This window comes from Melozone crissalis, unplaced genomic scaffold (genome assembly GCF_028551555.1).
Source record: "Melozone crissalis strain CALT ecotype California unplaced genomic scaffold, PUWL_Pcris_2 ptg000006l_1, whole genome shotgun sequence".
NCBI lineage: Eukaryota > Metazoa > Chordata > Aves > Passeriformes > Passerellidae > Melozone > Melozone crissalis.
This window is the reverse complement of record NW_026535784.1, coordinates 15,699,126-15,721,693: the sequence shown is the minus strand read 5'-3', so window position 1 is coordinate 15,721,693 and position 22,568 is coordinate 15,699,126.

Genomic DNA, 22,568 nt, shown 5'->3' with positions numbered 1-22,568 from the left:
ATGTGTACTGCACTGGGTATCCACCTCAAAATAGGCCATGAGAAGCTGAGCTAAAACCTGCCTGTCTGCAGGGATTTACCCACCAGGGATCCTCTCCCAGCAGAGTGCCAGACCTGCAGCCACAGCAGAGGGAAGGTGAAGCTGCTGTTACAGGCCTCCTCTGAAGACTGGGGTGCTTTTAATTTTAGTCTGGGAACTTCCCCTCATTACCCTTCTGACAGGATGGGTGCAGACAGCATTAGGGATGCTGGGCTAGACACTGGCCCCAGAGGAATGTCCTCCTCCTCCTCCTCCTCCTCCTCCTCCTCCTCGGCACCTCAGCACGGGGGGGAGGCACAGCAGCTCTTCCAGTCAAACACCTTCCCTTGCAGGATTTCAGTTTCTCCAGCCAAAGGCGGCTGCAGGAGGGTAGGAAGCCTCCAGCCCATGCTCAGCCCGGCTCCCCACAGCCCTGCAAGTGAGTCTGGCTGGTGCCATTTCCCAGGGCTAAAGGGGATCGCTGATTAAAGGGACCTTCTGGCCAGCTTTCCCCTAAAAGGGGCTTACAAAGCCCGTTTGTTTAACCTTTTCACAGCAGCTTGACCCTGTCATGAAGAACAAATCACTCCCAAACAATGTTGAAGTGTGGGACTGACGGAAGCCTCTTCCTCCTGTGTCATTGCAGACGGGGATGAGTCCAGAACAAGGAGCCTTTTCTGCCTCCCTCCAGCCCCACAGCTCCGAGCACAGCTGGGAAATGAGGGCTGGCTCTGGGTGCCTGCTTCTCACCTCCCTGATAACAGCACACGTTCTTGCCTCCAGTTTGTTTTTCTCTTTATTTGGGTTTTTTTTTTCTGAATATGGGATGAACTTAGGGGGTTGTTCACTTTTTTCCCTGATTTTAAATCCTTTGTACAGCTTTTGGGTTTCTATTGCGTGTTTTACACATTTTGTGTGCACTTTTTGTGTATTTCTCAACAGTGAAACCAGACAAACCCACTGGTTAAGTTTAGAAGAAAATATTTAAATTTTGTTACATTGCTTGTTTTATGGATAGGGAAGGAACTGTTCAGTTAGAAATAACAATTAAATGCTTATTGAGATTCTCAGATTTTAAACAATAGGTCTCTTTTCCCTTAAAGCAAATTATCAAAGCAAGAATGCATAAATTGGACAAAAGTTATTATATTCCAGTGTTTTCATGAAGTGATTTTCTACATGAACAGGAAAATGAATCTTAATTGCTTACCACAAAAATATCCTCAGGCGCTGGTAGTACAATTAAGTGTTTTTCTTTAAATAGCATGCAAGAAAATCCAGTACATATGGTGCCATTAGCAACTTCAAAACAGTATTTGGATATTCATTTAATTTAAACCAGCATGTGCTAACACAAAACTCAGCAGTAATAATAAATGTAAACTTGGGTAAGAGAGTAAACAATGCCATCTCTGTTGAGTGTGTAAGCCATTAGTCAAAAACAAGAGAACCAGATTTTGATAGCAAGTATAAGTACAAATTATTTTATAATAGCTATTTTTAAAGTCTTCTTTTGTTTGGCTTTGATTTTAAAAGAATAATAATTGTACCGAATTGTGTTTTATTGTGCTCAGTAACTTTGCCTTTGTAAATACTGAAAAATGGACAGGAGCAGAACAAACTAAATATGTGAAATGAGGAATTGGATAAAATTTGGATAACTTTGCATTTCTGTTGCAAGTGTGTGTGTAAATTTAAACACTACACTGGCACTTTGTGTTTGTACCTAATGTTTACCTGGTGCTCAGTGCACAACACAACAAATACAACCCAGGGTGCTGAGAGTGACATACTCAATTTGAAGGTCCCATGGAAGTCTAGCTGTGTTAGTGGCCAGGTGCTTAAATAAAGATCCTTCCTGTAAGCAGACTAAGCTTTTTAATCTCTGCGTTAATCCTGACACTTTTGAAGAGTGAGATGCTACTGAAATTAAGTTTGTTTGTTTGTCAAGGATAACACAACACAGGCCATTCCCACTTGCCCTTGCAGGGGAAAACATTAGTTTTCCATCTCAGTGGATTTTATAAAACATTGCCAGCTGGGAGAAAAAATAACTGTAGTGGCACTGACCCTGGAGGTGTAAAATATCCACATTGAAACACTTCAGGAGAAGCAAAGAGGATGAGAGCATTTTACAGGTTTCCTTCTTGTAGCGGAAGTTCCTTATTTTCACTGTCCCCTCCTTGCTGCAGCTCCTGTGAGCCCTGGAAAACCCTGCAGAAATTCATGTTCCCTGCTCCCTCTCAGAGCCTGGCCCTCACTGCAGCTGCTGGGCTGTCCTTCTCTGCACAGATGGGGAAGGGAGCCGAGGTTCCAGGGAGTGAGGCACAGCACAATTCTTGATCCTGATGACAAACGAGTCACTGGTGGGCAGGGGGCTGCACCTCCCTCAGCCAGGAGCCCCTCCTGCCATGGAGCACGGTGCCCAAGCCCAGCTTTGGGGAGCAGGGTCAGTAAATTGGCAAGTTACAGTGCTAAGAGGAAACATTTTCTTGGCAAGGAGAAAACACGCATCAAGCCACCCCACAGTTAAAAGGGAAGAGGTTTTGTGCAGCACAGGAGAGGGCCATCAGTCTTGCTGGCATGTACGTCCTTCTTGCTGGAGCTGTTCCACTTTGTATGAATAATTAAATCATCTTTGGAGCAAGGACCTGACCCTGCATCTCTCACATCCCAGGTGAGCACCAGAACAACTGGGCAATAGACTCAATCTCCTGCTCTTCTCTCCCTGGCCCAATGAATATTTAATCACCTATACAAAGTGAAGCAGCTCCAGTAGGAGGGAGTGAAAGCCAGGCACCTCACAAAAACTCTGTAGCTCTGTGGCCCATCTTTTTTCCACCAAAGTTTGAGTCAGACAAAAGTCCTCAGTATGTTGGAGCAGGGGCAGTGTTGACTGGATGCTCCCCTCTAGTAGAGTCAGAGATGGGAGAAGGAAAGTTCTGTCTCCTCACCTTTCCCATCCATAACACGTACCCACCTACATAATTTATTTTACAGGTGATGATATTGATGGCCACCCTTGATGTATTTGCCTAACAATTTAAAGCAGTCACCTAGGCAGGAAAAGGCTCTGACAGGACCTGCCCATCCCAGCAGATCTGCCAGGGCACACACTCTTGCCTCTGCTCAGGTTGGTGACAAAGCCACACAGATGAAGTGTGATGGTGGCACAGACCTTGTGCCCACTGCTGGGAGCTTAAGTCTGGAAAGGTTTAGTGTCTCACATGGCTGCTGTTTTCACACTCAGTGCCTTACTGCATCCACTGAGGGATGCAGAGCAATCCAACACATCCCAGCAGTGAAAAGCATAAGGAAGAGCTGCAGGGAATAAGAATGCAAAGAATGAGGTCATTCTGCCCAAGGCGCAATTTTGGTTTTTTTATAATTCTACAGGAAACTAGGCCATCCAGTAAGGTTTTTAAAGCTAATGCAGATTTTTAAAAGAAAGCACAGCTGATGTTTATTTTAAAAAAATGTGCTGAGCCAGAAAAGATGCTACTCAGGTATTTCTGTAGCCTATCAAGGTCAGAGTGGAATGAGAAGTGCCTTTTTATGAAGAATCACTCCTAGTCTCACATGGTCCTGAATTGTCTCAGCAAACATTTTCTTTTAACAGGAATAAGGATTTAGAGAAAAAGTTATCGGCAACTGCACTAGAAATTCAATATTGGGATTGTGTAGAAAAAAGCGAGGAAGATATTTACTTGTTTAAAAAAGATAATTGCTTATAACCTCCATTTCACCAGGATATTGCTGCATTTTCCCCAACAGATGTTCTCTTGTGAACATTTGGGTATCTGTCATCACCTCAAAGCAATGCAAATCAAAACATTGTGTATTTAAAAAAATAAAAATGACAAACTTTTTTGTTTTCCTGTTTAAAATTATTAAAAACACTCCAATCTAAGGGTGATAAAGAGGGGCATTCATGCTATGTCTGGGCTTTATATTGAGGTATTTGGGTTGGAAGTGAGTCTCCCCACGGGTAGCCAACAAGATTTAAGACCCTTGAGGCTGTGGTACTCTAGTTATCCTCTGGAAATGCCTGATTCTACAGCCTACAAGATGTATCCCCTTGACATCATGCCCCAGGTGAGCTGTAAGCATATGGCTGTCTACCCTCCAAATTTCCCAGACCTGGCCACAGGTTGCAGACATGGAGCTGACACACATCTGATTCCCCACTCCTCCATTCCCAATTCAGGTATTAGAAATTAATCTCTGTTGTTTTAACTGTCTTGCCCAATTGTAAAATTAACTCCTGCCTGCTGCAGAAGGGAGATTAAATCTGGGGAGTCATTGGGAAAGAACTATCATAGCAGGAATTTCACCTCTCCATCAGCAGTGCTGGCAGGTGGAGGAGAAAGCACAGGCACAAGGAGTTTTCTGACTTCAGGAAGGGGCAATTTGCTAAGCAAAGACTTGCATGGCTTGCAATGAATTAAATGATCACTTGATTGTACCATTCCAGACCAAACTTGCTGAGCCATGGTTTTTTGGCTGCTTTTCTGCAGTGAGACTCAGTCCTGTCTCCCAGAGTTGCCGACAGAGACGATGGCAGGAGAGCGATGAGTCAAGAGCAATCAGATCAAGAGGGTCATTTCACAGACACTCCACAATGGCTGGGAGCATTTTCTGATCCTTTCCCTCTTCAATCTGCAGGATGAGCTATCTTTGTTGAGTGTGTTTAAGCTAACCTTGGAGAAGGGCCGTGAAAGGGCCTGGAAACACAAATGGTGTCTCAGCTCCTGCTGGGGATGAGAGATATACAGGCAAAGTATCACTGCAGCCACAACTTCTTGTCACAGCCCCACAGCACCACACCGTGCACTCACCCTTGTGAGACCTACCTGGTTGCCAAGGACCCAGTTTTCCCTGTCATCCCTGATTGATTCCCACTGTGTAGTATTCCTCAACCACACTCAGGACATGGATCTGGCATGCTGTACCTGTGGAAGCTGTGTTTATTTTATGTATTTGCCTGTCTGCTGTTTTCCTAAACTAATTAGGAAGAAGGCTCTTTGAAATTGCCAAGTTTCACTCTCTGATCATATCTTCTGTTCGTGCACTAGTGGCTGCTGTCTGCCAGCTAAGGGTTCCCTGCAAACAATTCCTTATTCTCCTGTTGCACTGATCTCTTGCTTGTGAAGGATTCCCAGAGAAAACCTTCCCAATGCTGATGTTCAGCCAAGGACAAGGGCTAGTTTTAACACTATGTAACTTAAATTAGAGTGTGATTCTTTATCTTCAAAAGAACCTTTAAGCTGTTGCCAGTGGCACCATCTCAGTTTTGTTACGTCTGTGGGCAATGCAACCTTATTCTCCCTGTGCTCCAAAGTGCCCTTCAAAATAAATATTTATGATGAGTTATCACAGACAACATCATTTCCAAAATGTTGTGTATCTCAAGTAGAACAAAGAGAGGATAACTGCCATGAAAAATCAAAAGTGAAACCATGCTTGTGCCCAGGGAGACCTGACCTTCACAGGTGAAGATGAAGGTGCACTCTGATGCTTGGAGGCAGGAGGGTGGTGAGCAGAGCATGAAGGGTAGGTTGCACTCATGTTTTCAGATCCTTTCCGAGGCTGTGGGTGTTGAGCACCAAGTAGCCTAGCAGAGCTGGACAGGAGACTGAGAGGCAGACACAGCCAGGAAACAGTGATAAATTAAATTTTCTCCTTATTAGCTCATTAATATTTCTCTGTCCTTTAGGTCTGTGCCCTACCCTGCTTTGGCTTTTTTCTTTGCTTTCTCCTTTTGTCCTATATCCAGCTTTCCCTAGTAAGAGTCACAGTCTAAACCTCTCTCCTTCTGCTTCCTCTTCTCAGGGATGGTACAAAACAATGTCAACAGATGGTGGTTTGTATGTTTTCATGTGTTTTTCATACATGCACAAATTGATTCAAAGAGATACATTGTGCACCCTTTGCTCTTCCCTCCTACCAGGGAAACACAGACTGAAAGCAAAGCTCCTGAGGAGTCTCTATTCCTGCTGTTCTCCATACAATCACACATAGAAAAACCTTCTATAACTCATTGGATTGGGGCCATATGCCTGGTGTTAGGAAATAATATGGAGGAAATACGTGCTTCTCAGTAGTGTGAGGAAAAGCCACTCAGCAGTTCCCATATTTTATGTTTCTGTATATTACTTTGAGCAATGCAGATATATGTCTGTGTTCAGAAAAAAATCAGCCTTATTTCAGCTGCCAATGCCAGGAGAGTACAGAACTGGTAGAGAGTACAGAGCAGGGAAAGGGCTGCCCATGTAAAAATGTGACTGGAAAGAAATTTTAATTTGTGATGCTGCTCTGGCTCATAGGAACGGGATCTAGGTGTGTGAATGGGTGGTATAATCTCTGGGTAGGGTGAATCACAGATAACACAGTTAGAGCTCACCTTGTACTGTGTTTCAGATGAAGAGAAGGGAGAGATGGCTGAGATGTCAATACACCACATCTCTGCTAAGATGATTTGTACTATTTTGTTATTACACAGCTCTTTTGATCAGGGAAACCTCATGAAATTTGTGAAGCCTTTTTGTGTTGCCATCGAGGACAAAAACCCAGCTGAGTCAGCACGGGGGGCGTCGGGCATTGAGGCTCTGCCTGAGACACAATTCACACAACAGGCTGGTTAAGCCCCAGCTCCAACACGCCCTCTGCATGCAAAAAATAACACTTGAAGTGAGCTGAGTTCTAGAAAATGAAAACTAATTGCTGGGGTAAGAAGAATTCAGCCAGTCTCAAGCCATTAGGATCACGGCCGAGCAGGGAATGTCATGGAGCCAATTGGAGCAAAGCTGTCAGGGCTTTACCACGCTTAAGACCTAACCTTGGGTTGCTCTGCAATCACACGACCACGGCTCCAATATTTGCAGGACAATTCTCCCCGTGCCCCTGCAGCCCTTCCCTTCCCTCCACAGATGCAGCAATGAGTGCGAGGAATGCCCATTCCACAACACTCCTCATCACCAGCAGGATAGGGACAGACAGGCCTGGCAGTTTAATTTGCCCTTTTTTTTCTTTTTTTTTTTTTTTTCTCCTAGAGGAATAAAAACAACAAAAAGACAACCTAGTCTGTCGTGAGATTTCTGACTGATTGTGGAGTAATTCAGACAGAATGGAATAGAGCCTGCTCAGTGGTTCATGAACAGCACTTATCCGTACTCCATTATTTTCCCTTTAGTTTGCTTTACAAATTAGAAAAGGGCACCAGTGTCAAATTCTTGATGCAAGCCTCTGTGTGAAATGATAAGCTAAATCCTAAATTGAGGTCAAAGCTGTTCATGTGGTTCCTGCTGCTAATAAAAACGCTTTTCTTTGTTCCTGACTGCTAAGAATGCCTGCCCCATTTATAGACAAGATCTTATCCCTAAAGAGACACCTCTATGCAGATGTTAGGGAAAACTACCTTGCTTAAACAATAATCTCTCCATAAAAATACATTATGTTTTGTCAAGAAAAAAAAAGTAACATGGTTTCATTGAGAGAAATTCATTTATTCTAGCTAAAATTCTGGTTTTGTCTGCATGCAGCATCTCAGTGTATTTTTCTGAGTGATTCACAATGTGAACAAATAATTGGCAACATCATAGAATTATCTTCTAATGATTTCACATAAACTTCAGTTTAATTTCCATTCAGAGAGAGGCTGAGTTTTCCCCCACAATTTCCTTTTTTGACACTCCTTTTCTGAGCACAAAATGAAACAAAAAAAAAATTACAAAGAAAAAGCAACCCCATTGTGATTTTGAACCTTGCTACCTGGAGAGCTCTGGTTAACAGGATATTAATCTGACATCATCACATCCTGCTGGGGGATGATGCAGCACCTGGGAGAGTAATGTCCTACTTAGTCATGAGTTTTCATGGTCCAAGTCTGGGTGAAAATGACTCAGGAGATATTTGGTGTCCATCCCTGAGGAAAAAACAGCACCTACCAGAGGGACGGGGGCAATTGTTACAATTACAATTTTATCCTTAAAATCATTACTGTGAAGTCACTCAATTTTAACATCTCCATACATCTTTCAAAGCCTTCATGTCTGAACCTGGCTTTTTCAGAAAGCTACCAACTTTATTCTGTGCAGCTGTGGAGTATTCAGTGTCAGGGGACAGCTGATCCCACCATCATCAAACTCGGCCACCAGAAACCACTGTGCCTCTGCCTTCCTTTGTGCAGTCCCCTCTGCTGTCACTGTAAATGGACTGCAATTGGTTACTACAATCAAATAAACTCTCAAATACTGCAGAAAATTAATCTTCAGGCTTTTCCCCCCTTTACTGGGAGAAAGAAAATCAATTTACCCAGAAATACAAGAAATGTCACAGTGGGGTTACACAGCTCAAAGCAGTCACAGGAGACAGATAATTTGGAGACTGCAGTATCCATTCCTCTTCTTCCTTTTTTCTTTTCTCTGTGCTGAGCCCTTGGTAACTACAGTGAGATGAATTAAAAATGTCAGTTTGAAATGGTTGGAAACGGGTATAAATTGGAACTGTCTTTGCTGAGAAGCAGAATGAGACGGGATCAGGGCTAGAGGCAAGGGAGGTTTTGGAAGGGCATCACAATGTGCATGCTTTACTACCAAGGAAGCAGAAGCACAAGCAGAGATGTGAAATCAAATCAGGGAAGACTTTTTCCTGCTGTTCTGTTTCTATAAAATAATTTTCTAGTTAGATTTACAGGAATTCTAATCGAACAAAGCAAATTTTATCTGTAATTATAATGAATATGCAGATGCAATGATATGAAGCACTGCTCTCCTGCACTGCTTAGAGAAGATAATCCTCATCAGAATTTACTTTGAAACAGGCTAAACGCTTGTCCAAATATCCATACAAGGAGAGGCAGAATAAGGACAAAGCAGAAAGATGTTTGTGTGTCTGCTCCAGGAGCAGCTGAAGGGCTTGAAGGATGAGAAAAAGGAGAGTAAGGCCTGCCTGAGGGGGTTAAAACAAAAAAAAAAGGGGGAAAAATACTTGGGGGGGACACGACAGAAGCAGTGACTGGAGTCCTTGGCGCACATTGTGCTCCAAAGAAAGTCACAGAATTTACCCAATCCAGGCTTGTGAAACATTTGCCTGGTAAAACAATCTAGCAGCACAAGCAGCTCAAGGTCTGGGCACTCCTGCCAGAAAGACAGCTAACACTTGTCCCCATCTTTGACATGTCAGGAGCTCACAGGGCTGGAGGTGACAGGCATCTCAGAAAGGTCTGTTTTACCCAACTTTTCTCCAAGGAAGTCCCACACTGATTCCCTGAAGAGATTTTTTCACAGCATTCGCAAGCGCTGCTGTCAGAACCAGCCACGAAATGGCATTGTTGGGTAAACAGCCCATTTCCTCCGCTGTTTGACGCCGTCCCTCCGCAGAGCTGCTGCCTGAGCGAGCCAGGGGCAGCAAGGAGAGCTCGGCAGAGGCACAGAGCCGGCTCGCCTGCAGCAGCTGGGTTTCCTGCCCAGTGGCGCTGCCGGGGGCGCGGGTGCCGCTGCCGCAGCGATCCCCGGGGAGCGGAGCCGCCGCGCTGCAGCCGCATCTGGGGAAGCCGCTCTTCCCAAGGGGTGGAACTCCCAAAGCCCCTTCCAAAACCATTCCAGGGCTCCGCCGTGTCCTGCCCTCCCCTCTCCGCTAAAGCCTGGGCCAGGTGGAATTGGTTTCAAAACCCAGGTTTAATGCTTTTTAGCACTTAGCTGAGCGAGCGGGTTGAGTGAGATGCTGGTGGCGAAGTGTCTTGAGGAGGGAAGGAATTCTGGGTTTCCTGTTGTTTGTCTTGCTTCACAGAATGCCATTTTTTCTAGTGAACAGATGGAATATTTTTGGTTTGTTGAACATTTTGTCATCACTATTCAGCACCAGCTAACCTGCCAAATGCTCTTGAAAAATACACAGTTATTGCAGTCTCTGCTCCTCTGTTTTACAAAAGCAACTTTGCTCCTTGGTTTCCATGAATAAAAAGAACTGTTTATTTTTCTTTTTTCTTTTTTATTTTTTTTTCTTCCCTGCCTCAAGATCCACAGAGTATTCTCTGTGGATCTAAGTGGCAAAACTCATTTAAAGTAAGATAGATGTTATTCTGCCAGAACAGGAAAACTTGGATGAAACCAGCAGAGACTGGAATTTCTGTACAGGGAAATCTACCCCATTTGCCAACAGTGACCAACAGCCAAGGATAACTGTGATTAATTTTTTTTTCCAGTTGAAGGTGGGTGGTGGTTTCTATTAGCTTTTAAATGCAGAAATACAAGGAGATTTGGGTCAGGGGCTCTGCTGGGTCTAACATACCTCTGCAAATGCACTTGTTTTCTTTCTGTCCTGCTGAACCAATTAGCTTGTGCTGGGCTGAGAAACCATTTTTATGGGGCAGAATTGCCTCCTGTGGAAAGGTAGGCTGTGTTCCATCAGGACGTAAAAGATGGACCTCACATGGCTGCCTTTGGTAGGACATTTCCCTGCTGAATAACCATTGTGGTTAAAACCTGTTTTCTTTGAAATTTGGGGTTGTCAGGCTTAATTTTCTGTTGCCTTTTTTTTTTTTTTTTAATTATTGTTGTCACAGTCTTTTCCAAATCCTCTGTTTTTCAGAAATCCTTAAACTGTAAAATCCAACTCTGAACACAGATTTCATATACAAAACACACACTGATTTTCATTCACTGCTCCTTGGTGAAAAAGGATAACACCTCTCTCATGCATTTGAGTAGGATGTATATTGTAATATAGCCACCCTTGCTTTTTAGAAAATCTGACTACACTTTGCTACCAGCCTCTAGTTCATCTCTCAGACTGAAATGACAGCAACAGAGAAGACCATCTTATATTTTTTACTGCATTGTGACTCATACATGTGTTTCTTACCTCTGCCTCTGTACTGAATCTGCCCAAATTCAGACTCTGAAGCCAGCAGAGAGCTGCAGAGCAGTTGTCAGTTTGTTTGCATCTGTCATCTCTGATATCACTGAAAAAAAAAGAAAGAACATGAGCATGACTACACAACAAAACTAAGACAAAAAATATTTTCATGAATCATGTGCATGTTTCCACTGGAGAAATTTTGGTCTAGTTAACAGCAGAGGAAGTCAGTGAAAATTTTATTTCTATGCCTGGCACTGTGTGGGGTCAGGAATACTTTGCAGTTCTACAGCACTTTACGAGCAGAATTTCCTAACAATATGCCCAACTCCTTTCCCTGATTTCCAGTTAAAACACTGTTATGGTTCTTAGACTGTAAATGAAAGAAAAATATCTAGAGACACACTGGAGAAAGTGCGATTCTGCCCTGTTGTTTTAGGACTACAAGGCAAATCCAGCTGAGGAAGGAATATTCTACATACCCTCCCCTACCATCATGGTAGTACATCATGTCTGACATTGGACATTACAAGTCTTAGAGAAGATTTCCTCATGCTTCAGGAAGGACAAAGGGAAGAATTTTCTTTGAGGGATTTTGATTCAATGACAATTATTTGCAGAAAAATAAGATATAGAACACCAGATTATAAAAGGACCTCCAGAACCATCTGGTAAAACATCAGAACTTTTAAGCTCGTGAATTCCTTTAATTTTTTTTTCATTTTTCTTAATGATTAGGATCCAAGGCAAACCCTTTGGCAACCTCCTATGTACTGCTCCCCAACGAAAAAAAGATGACTCTACAATTGAAGTAATCAATGTCTGATTTGTGAATTCTGACTCAGTGAATTTCTGAATCTGCTTCATTACGAGAACTCATAACATTCCTGCAGAATTGAGATCCAGCAGATGTTGGCAGACCCTTCCTGCATGTGTCTGTGACCATGAGCAGCAGAAGACTGCTAAAAACCCACACAAGAAGGAGCATTTGGGGATCGTGGTGTTCCTCACCAGCAAAAGGCAAGTTTGTCACTGGGGATTGGAATTTCAAGGTCAGAAAAGCCAAGGGGAAAAAAAAAAAAATCACTAAATGCCAAGAGGAAGGACATACAGGGAAAGAGAATTTCTGGTAAGAAAATGGAAAAAGAGGATCTGCTTTTGTGGAAGAGACTACTTGTGGCTGTTGAACCAGCTGAGGTGAATGTAAAACCACTTAGATCTATTTACCTTCATAATGTGGAAAAAATATTCATGTGGGCAGTGCTAATATATGCCCCAAAACTGACGTAACCTTGAGAAATCTACAGATAATGAGAAAACTGAGGAAGATAAATGCTGTCTCCTCTTCTGTTGCTAAACATTACATATTTCTTCCCCTTTTCTACCCAGACACAGGGACTGCAACATTTAAAATCTCAGTAAATGCAAATGTGTGCCTCAACTAGCCCATGAAAGAGAAGGACATGAGCCTTGAAATGATCAAAAAAAGGGAAGCTTTGAGAAAGAATAATAGAGAAAAAGCCTGAGAGGAAGCCAAGGAAAAACAGTAAAGTGATGCTGCAGGAGTGTAGTGAAAATTTACTTAAGACCCGTGGACTTTGGTGTAAGCCCAGCATATCAGGATGCTCACTGTGTGCCTGGAAGCTGAGCTACCCCTGGATGTTTCCTTATGGGGGAAATCTGAATATCTGCAATATCAGATTTGTTCCAATGCATTTAGCTTCTTTCATCTACTTAGAAATCCTGATTGCTCAGTTCTTCCTTTATGAAGAAATAAAAATCTTCTGAGCACTCTCAGGTATTTATTCAAGTATTTTATTTGGAGTTGGAGTCTTCTATCTATTGCAATTCAACATAGAAAATATGAAACAATTTTATTTTAAGTGCTGTGGTCAATAAATTTTAAAAACAGAAGGACTATTGCTGTAAGCCTATCTACTGCAGAGCACAGACACAAAGAATTCATCCAGTAATTCAGAATTCAAAGTACATCTGAACACATCTTAGTTAGTCTCTGTCCCATAAATGAAGAACTTTAATTTTTAGCATGTCTAATCGGATTAATGCTCAGCCAAAAGCTGTCCAAAATACATAATGAAAAACTTAACCTGTCAAAAACATGAATTCACCAAAATATTTTTTTATTGCAGGACAATTTCTAGTTTTCTCTGCACAGGACAGAAAAAAAGTTCGGGGTTTTCTTATGGGTGAATTTTTATTTTTATATTCTAGTTAATATTAGCTTTTTATTTTAAATAATAAAGGTAAATAATTATATTACTCTAAACTGCTGGAAAAATATTTTCTTCAATTTAGACTGGTTTGGGAAGAGTTCTGTTAAAAAAATCAAACCTTTCTGTATTCTAATTTAGGTCAAACTCATTTTTCAGAAGCTTTGAAAGTCCCCATAAGAGGGAATACTACTAATAGTTTTTGAACTAGATACATTTGGATGAGATTTGTGCTTTTAAATTAATATTTCTGCCTCTGAAATTCTATTTTAAATAAACACTTGTTCAGTATTTATAGTACAAAAGCTTTGTGTGTAGTACAAAAGCTTTGTGTGTTTCCTATTACTGTCATTGCTATGACATTGATTGCAGTTGCATTAATGAAATATTTTCCGAGCCCAAATTTAATCTCACTTTTACCACTGTAAGTGCTTCAACAAGAGATGAGAATTAATGAATGAGTGTGCTCATAGGCAACACTGATTGTGAGAGACACTACTCCTGGCCTCAGACAAAAAGAATTACTGTGTGTTTTGTTACCAAGATCATTTTCCACAGATCGATGAATGCCTCGCTCAAAGTTCAGTCTGGCCATGGGACACAACAATCCCAAGGACCAAATGGATTCTCCTGCTTCTTTTGTAGAGCCATGGGGCAGAGGCTTCCTGAAAACAAGAAGCAAATCAGTAGAGAATGTTGAGATATTGTGGTGCTGTTACCGACCATTGCTTTGGAAAAAAACTGTCAGAAACACCAACATGTCCCAGCTGCAATGCACAGGACAGGAAAGCCAGAAGCCTGCTTGAATTCCCATTTTGACTCACAGTCACAGAAGTTCAGAAAAGTAAGGTTTATATGGTTATTTTAAAATTATTTTAATGTAGTAATTAATTTTTATAATCACAAATGTAAATTATTGGGCAGAATATGTGAGGGGAAACTAACTCTATTTTCTATTTTTCTTAATTAATAATAAATATCTTTCACCTGTATTTCTTTATATGTGCTAATTTCTGTATCTGGGTAGTAGTTATGGTATAGCTATAAATTTACAACAAGAAACTTCATTGTACAACAAGAAACTTACAAATACAATACAACAACTGAGGGGATTTTTGAACAGTTGAGGGAGTAAACTTTCTTTTTATTCTATGTTTGGAGAGATGTTAAAGTATTTTGAAAAATCACAATACAATTGTATTTAACTGGCACTTCAAAACTGTTGTTTTCTTGGAGCAGGAGGAAAGATAAAACTGCCTAAATTTCACTGTGACAAATAAGGCAGTGTAAGATGATCTTTTTCAGGAAGTACAAATAAAAACCAGGGAAAAAATATCACTTAAAATTTAAGTGACATTTATATTAATCTTATCCCTTTTGGTCCAGTTTGACAGACTGCTGCTGTCCTGTCAGATCAACATTCACTCCCATTTATGGGCAGGAAGAAGGAAACTCTGCCTGAGACCTTATGTTGCTGCTGAAACCATATTTCTCTTTCTTCTAAGACAAGCAAATGCAAGTAGAGGAAACTGAATAAAATTTCAGCTTCTGCCTCTCGTTGCATCTCTTCCTCATCAGCCACTGCTGGAGAAATGAGTCCAACCCAACAACCTGAGTGGACAGTCCAGTGCTGCCACGTGTGTGCCAGCTTAGCTTGTGTGGCTGCTCTGCATCAGCAGTGCCTCTGACACACACAGGCTGAGCAGGAAGGCTGGAAGGTAACAACACTCAAAAAATCCCCAACAAAAACACAACCAAAACCCCCAAAACATATAACACCTGGGAGTTAGGAAAAACCAAAAAACCAAACAAAAGAAACAACAACAAAGAAAAAACAAACAAAAAAACCCAAACAAATCACAAACCAACAAAACCAAAAAACTAACGAAAAAAACCCAAAAAGAAACCTACAGGAGAAAAGCAAAGACCATGGCTGTTATCAGGAGGCAGACAAAGTCAGGAAGGAAAATCACTTCTTTCAACTTTCCTCTCTGTCTTTGCTGACTTCAGAGTAAATTGGCAACCAGAAAGCAAAGGGAGAACAGCAGGTGTGGTGTGAGGGTCTGCTTCTAGGTCCCCCCATGTTTTTACTTAATCATATGCTTAAAGTTAAATGGTTAATGAATCATAGAATGGTCTGGGCTGGAAGGGACCTTAAATACCATCTTGTTCCAAGCCCCTGCTGTGGACAGGAACACCTGCTAGAACAGGTTGTTTAGAGTCCCATCCAACCTGGCCTTAAATCAGGCCTGGAGAGTATCTAAAAGCAAAGGTGTTTGGCTCTATGGAAAATTATCCATGGCAGTTTTCTCTGCTCTACTACTTTATAAAGCTTCTGAAAATCTAAAGCCATCCAAAGGATGGAAGAGCACCATTTCTCTTGACTTTCAGAAGTTCCTCAAGGGCATCCTCCAGTCCCTGTGACAACCAAGAAAATAGATTTTCAGCAGTCGACATGGGCTGACTGTTGCTCTACAGTCTTTTTCCTAGAGAAAGATGCTTTTAGCCTGTTCTCCTGCTGAGTCAGTGCCTGTAACCCTGCGTGGTGTGCAAACCATGGTCTTAAAGTCATGGCTGCCAAGAGGACAGCCACCTTTGAAAGGAACCAAACAGCCAGTTAAACATGTTAAATAAGCACTGTGTGATTATTAGCAATCACACAGTCTTTTGGACCCCTGTGGGACAATACCTGGTGAAGGGCTGGCAGATGGAGAAGATCTCCAGACCAGCTAATTCTGGTTCTGCTGTTCACCTCCCTGTTTCAGAGAAGCAACACTTTCTCCTGCCATAGGTTGTCTCAGGGCATCATGCCATGCCCCAGAGCTTCCTCCAGCACTGTCCCCAGGCGTCCCCAGCTCCCCAGGGCCAAGTGGAAACACCAGCCTGTGAGCAGGCAGCAGGACAAGGGGTTTTTCATTCTCATGGGACCCCAGTGCCAGCCCCAAGAGCGCCAAGGTCCTGCACATGGCCCCTGCGATGGTAACGAAGCTTCCTGGTGCCAGCACCAAGAGCCTTTTGGTCTGCTGGGGAGACCTTTCTGGGGTGAAATGGAGGCAGTTCTGCTCCCATGCCTATTACTGAATTCTCCACAAAAAGTGCAGGCAAGGATGCCAATTAATGCTAATTGGGTTTCTTTTTTTTTTTATATGTGGACACGTGTCCATTAAGAACTTGATTGATAGACTGAGACAAGTGACTCATTTTGTTGTTGTCATAAAGTAACCATTGTATCATTTGGGGTGCTTTAAAAGGAAAATACAGCAAATCTCACCTGCTCCCATTAAAGCCAAGAATTTTGCTACCAATTTAAGAGAGAATTTTGTCTTTGGATTCTGAACACGTTACCTAGAGGTGAGTATTGTATTGCCTTGCAGTGCATTTATCCAGTGCTTTTTATCCAGAACATCTCACTGTAAAAATAATATAGTAAGACATATTGCTACTGATCTCAGCAACACCCTGTGCTCTCTCTGTAAACACTCTGATTTTTTTTTTCTTGATGCACAGTTTAAGAAGACCAAGTTTGAGCTTTATGTCAGTACTGAAGCTGGCTTTTAATTTCTTTGAAAAAAACTGCCTATCATTGATTCATCATGAGCTGAAGACTGCAGGAGTATATATATAAGCTTCTCTGGTAAGCAACCACTTAGTTTGGTCACAGGAGGAAGCTGACAGCTCCATTATGGGCTTGTCAGAAATCAGCTGCATTTTAAAGAGGACACCAGCCCCTGGGTCTCCTGCTCAGCACGGGGCAGTGAAGGAACAAATGCAGAACAAAGGTGGGGACCCCAAATGCAATTTTCAGCTGCTCACCCAGAGAAGTAGGTAGCTTGCCTAAGGCATCATTCTTACACAGCTCTCTCGGCAGGGAAACTGGTTCAGAAAAATGCTGCTCATTTGGCTTTTCCTTCCCTGACCCATGGTGCTAATGTGTGGATCATATGCAAAGGCCAGATCAGAGATGACAGATCGGTTTTGCTCTCAGATACAGTCAGGTAGATGGATAAATTGAGCTCAGAGTTTTGGCATTTAGGAGCAACAGCTGGAAAATACCTTTTAACACTTCCTTGACATAAGCCAGTTGATAAACAGGAGGGTTTTCTTTCAGGGCTGCACCAGGGTCCCTGATCAAGGCCCAGCTCTCCCCAGTTTGGAGCACAGAGAAGCCTGTGGAGCCTGCTTGAGAAAATTGTGGACACAAATCTGGCCCTTGAGGGTTCTTGTACATTTTGGTCAGTAAAAGTGAGGCAAGGCTTTGGGAAAAAAACAAATTTTCTGCTTCTATAACTCCCTTTTTGTCAACAACTTGATTTTGACTGAAGTAAAATGAAATGCACAGAAATCTAAGAAGTATTATTTGAATCTTGCTTAATCCGTGCCATGAAGAAAGATTGAAATCTCATAAGACAAGCTACAGAGTTTGGTGGACACAACACAAAGCCAAGAATGCTGTCAACAGCATCCACTGGAATCAAGAAAAAATCCCAGAATTCAGGGCTAGTTTTTTCTCCCTGCCTTGGTACGTTTCTTCAACAGAAAGGTTGCTAGTAGACAACAAATTATCTGCTAAATTCCCACAGGCATCGAGGCATGGGATGGTACAGCAGCATTTCTCCACACTGCCTCACCTGACCCTGGCTGGGTTCATGTTTGCCCAGCCCTGGTGCCAGTGGCTTTCTGTAAGGAAAGATATGAGTGTTATCTCAATGTTGCTCTTAGGAGCCTGCTGATCATGAAATCACTCAATGATTCAAAGACTGTGAACTCAGTGATCTAAAATTATAAATATCTGCAAAAAATACCCCCCCCCCCAAATTATTAAGTTTACATCCCTGCACAGTAGTGCCTCTCTAACAGAGCATTGCTTTGCTGTGTGTGAAGGAAGAAACATGTTGAGTGCTCAGTGGATTGCCCACAGATGAGGTCACCAAAGTAGGCATTTTTCTTTCTCTGATGCATTAAAAAATCCCACCCATCTTTTTTTTACTTGTACTACCAGGTCAGTGACTATGTAACATCTATTATACTGTACTGTGGATGAACTTCAGAAATAATGCTGAATGTACAGTTCTAGGAAAATCTCAGAATAGACATTCCTTACCATTTATACTGGCTCTAGCTCTTGATCGGTTGTTGCTAACACTGTGTTGTTGTTCTTAATGATGCAGTACTCAAATTTGCCAAAATGGTCTTTTTTTCCCATCAGTGATTCACACACACAATTATTGCAGATGTAAGGATGCAGCACTTAAAGGTTGCTTGCTTCCTAAAATAGATGTTTTCCCATCCAAGCTGGGTCATGGTGCCTCCCAAAACATCATCTCCTTTAGGCTTGGGCAGAGCTGCCCTGCTGGGGCAGGCTGATGGGGCAGTAACCCCAACCCCAAACACTCACCAGGGCCCCTTGGGGACGGTAGTGCCACCAGCCAGCACAGAGGGGCTCATTGCTAGGTGATACATGAGGAAACATCAGCCTAAAGTAGGTGAGATGACCCTCAGCTTTACCTGAACTTCAGAGAAATGCTCAGTTGGTCCAGGACAGGTGCACGATTGCCGATATTTCACGCTCACAAATAAAACCCTGCTGGCTTGGGGGTATGCTCAGTCATGCACTGCAAGTACCTGGATTTTCCAAATTTTCCTCTGTTTTTTAAACCATTAAGGGTAGTAAGTGAAAAATACATTGTGTTTCTATCTCCCGGAGAGGATGGGCAGCTGCAGGGAGAGCAGGGCTCTGCTGGGTGTCCATGAGGAGGGATGCCCCATGAGGGGAGCACAGCCTGCTGCATGCAGTGATGAAGAAACCCCACCCTCTGGTAAAACTCTTCAGTATCTGGAAGGGCTCAAAATAAATTAAGCCAAAGGTGTGAATCCTGCTGAACTGAGCAAGATCCTCTGGCATTCAGGCTGCAGGCAGCACACGGCCTTTGGGAAAAGCCTGATGTGGCTCTCACCATGCGCAGGGGAGATCCAGCCAGCCTTGGGATGATCCAGCAGCATCCCTGGTCACAGGCAGAAGATCCCAACCATCAGTATCTTTATCTCACATTGTTCATGGTGTGCTTCTCTGGTGTGTTCTTCTGGAAACTACAAACCTTGATTTTTACTTTGGCATAAGAATTACTGTGTTTTCCCTCTTCCTAAAGTCTGCTCACATTCCCTATTAAATATTTCTGTCAACATGCCTAGCAGAGCCTTCAGACCTCTCTCTGCAAAGCACAGGTCAGTCATTGGGCAGCTGAGTGCCTTCAAGGGATGGACACGATTGAGGCAAACATTCAGGTGAGACAGCAGCTGCTGCAGACAGCTGAGCTGTGGTTTTATAGATTTTGTGGATTTTATTTTTTTTAATGTGGATTTATGGTTTTATGGAAACCGTGAGGTTTCTGTAATATTGCTTCTAAAGGCAACATTGCCATTTTGCATTAATAACCTTATTGATAAGCTGAAGTGCCTCCTGTGGTATCACACATGGGACCAGAGCTCCCTTACTGCTGAAACACCCAAACATCCAGTCAGCAGGTTGAAAGGCTGCAGAGGTTACAGGTTCTGCTGAGACACTTTGGAATTATTTAAATGTTAAATTGTTGAGGGAATAAACTATCTTTTTATTCTGCATTTGAAGACATGTTAAAGTATTTTGAAAAATATAAAATAAAAAACCCCAACAAAGTATCTTTCAATGAAGGCTATTGTATTAGATCTGCTTGCTTTATCCCACTGAACAAGACTTTAACAAAATATCCTCATTAAAAAGAAAAGCCATTTGCAATACATTTTAATCTCTTCAACATAAGGTATCAATGGATACTATCTTCCTTCTAAAAAACTCAACAAGAATATTCCTCAAATCTTTGTATTCATACCACGATTTGCACAAACGAGCTGATTGTCAAAGAAAAAGTCACCACTTTTTAATGATTGCATAACTTCATCTATAGTCTGAGAATTCTTTTAACCTTTGGATAAAAGTAATTCCCCCCAAAAAGTAATTCTCATTAAAATACTCCAAAATGAAGGTACAAACTCACGTAATTTGTCATGCAATTTAAACACAAGTTTACCAGATCTCATTCACCATCATGTCAATAACGTGATGAAGCACAGGTTACTGAGCTTGTAATTCTGAAATTCAACAGTATTCAGTTTCTGGATGGTGAGGGGTGATCTATGATAACAGAAGATGTAAAAGAACACTAACAGCACAGAAATAAAACAAAATAATTCTCACTGAGTTTTTAAATAGTATGAAGGCTATTTAGCTTCTAGCTGTGAATTCACAGCCAGTATCTTCATAAAATATTTTGTATGTGATTCCAGTGGAACTCTTTATGTGCACAAAGATACTGTGAAGGACTGTAAGACCCTGAGGGTTTGTCCAGAGAACAGAAAGCCGAGCACAGCAGCAGCTCAGAGGGAGAGGGATGCTCTCCAGAAACAAGGAGAGGCTTTAAATTCATATTAGAGAGAGCTAACTAAGCCAAAGGAAGAGTCCCTTTAAGTAAGGGACAAAAGCCACTCTTACCTGAATCTCTGACTCACTGTGTCTAGAAAGAAGTGTTTAAATTAATAGGTCAGATCTTACCAAACTGACTCCTCCCCTGTGATCCCTAACACTGACATCCCATCCCACCCAAATGCCCACAGAGGGATCCTGTGCCAGGAGAGTGATTTCTTCTGCTCACCTTCAGCCCTGCTTCCCAAGATCCCAACCAGCCAGAAGGTGCTACTGAAGTCAAGCCATATTATTCTTTCTATCAGATATTATTACTCTCACTTGTCATTGAATTTTTCATGAAGAAATCATTCAGAAAAGTCATCATATCCCTTAAAAAAAACAAACCCAAACTTACAACAGCTATGATGATCAGGCCAGATTTTATTTTTTTCCTCTCAAAGAACAGTGTAAAGCCATGTACCGGGGTCTGGCTGAGGGAGGGGGAGATAATTCTCTTCACAGCAGCCCATGCGATGCTGTGTTGTGTATTTGTGCCCAAAACAGCACTGATATCACAGCAGTGCTTTACCTATTGCTGAGCAGTGCACAGCATCCATCAGATTCACAGCATAAAGGCTTCTCCACTTCTCACTCTGCCCCTGCAAGAGGCAGGCAGGAGTGAGCAGGGGTTTAGGAGAGGACACAGATGGAGAGCTGACCCACAAAGAGATACTCCAGACCATGTAACATCACACTTGGCAATAACACTGCAGGGTTTTTGTCCAAAGAAGCTTTTACTCAATGAGCATCACAGTATTGGTCTGCTGAAAGTGATGTAAATACAAGCACTTGCTTTTTTAAATTTTGATTGCACTTATTGAAGTGCCTTTATCTCTATCTGTAAGTTTTCTGACTTTTTATCCTTTCAATTCTCACCCCCATCCTACTAAGGGGGGATGAGGAAGAAGCTGGGGGAGGGCTCACCTGTCAGGCAAGGTGAACATAACACAGATTCCCCAGTCTTAATCCAGGTACCCGCAGCTTGGTCCCTAACTGGAAAATCCTCTGTAATATAACAATTCTGTATGCTGTCTCCCCAGGACACAGTATTTTGTAGGAGGTACAGCTTTCCTTTGAATTGGGTCTATTTTTCACCACAAAAAAACACGGTAATCTTCACTTAGTAGTTCATTACCTACACTTAGGCAAGTAGAAACTTAAAATAGTTTGAATAAGGACCACATTTTTGCTCTTTAGTTTTTAAAATAATTTATTCTTACAATAGTTTTATTTAATCATTTATTATAATAAAGTGCTCATAGTTGGGTTTAACTACTACAAAAACTGTCAAAACAGCAACACAACAGGGTACAAGGGATCCTGGCCACTTCCAAGATGCATTAATGAGAACTACTTGACACCCTCTTGATGAAGGGACAGGTGAGAGGAGACAAGCTTCTGAATCCCATCCTTGCAAATGAGGAAGGGCTGCTCAGGGATGAGAGGGCTGAAGGCAGTCTTGGTTGCAGCAACCATGAAATTGTGAAGTTGAAGGTCCTTGTGGGAAGGAAAAGAACAACAACAGGATCACAATTCAACAGACTTTGGCCCTTTCAAGTACCTACTTGGTAGAATTCCATGGGATATTTTCTGAGAGAGGAGAAAAAGAAATAACAATTAAGAATCCCAGGAGATCTGACAGATTTTCAGTCTCCTTCAGCCTTAAGAACAGTCCAACTCAATGTGCGGAAAATTAAACGAAATCTACAGGAGACATCCATGGATGGACAAGGACCTCCTGAAGAAATTGAAAAAGAAGCCAGGACAGATGACCTAGGAGGAATTTAGAGACTCTGAGCATGCAGGAGTGTGATCCTAAAATTGAACTTGCCAGCAGGTGAAGGGAGGTAATCGTTCCCTTCTGCCCAACAATGGCAGGACACATCTGGAGCGTGGGTCCAGCTCTGGGCTCCCCAGGAGGAGACGTGACCTCACTGGTGAGGGACAAAGACAATTAAGGGGCT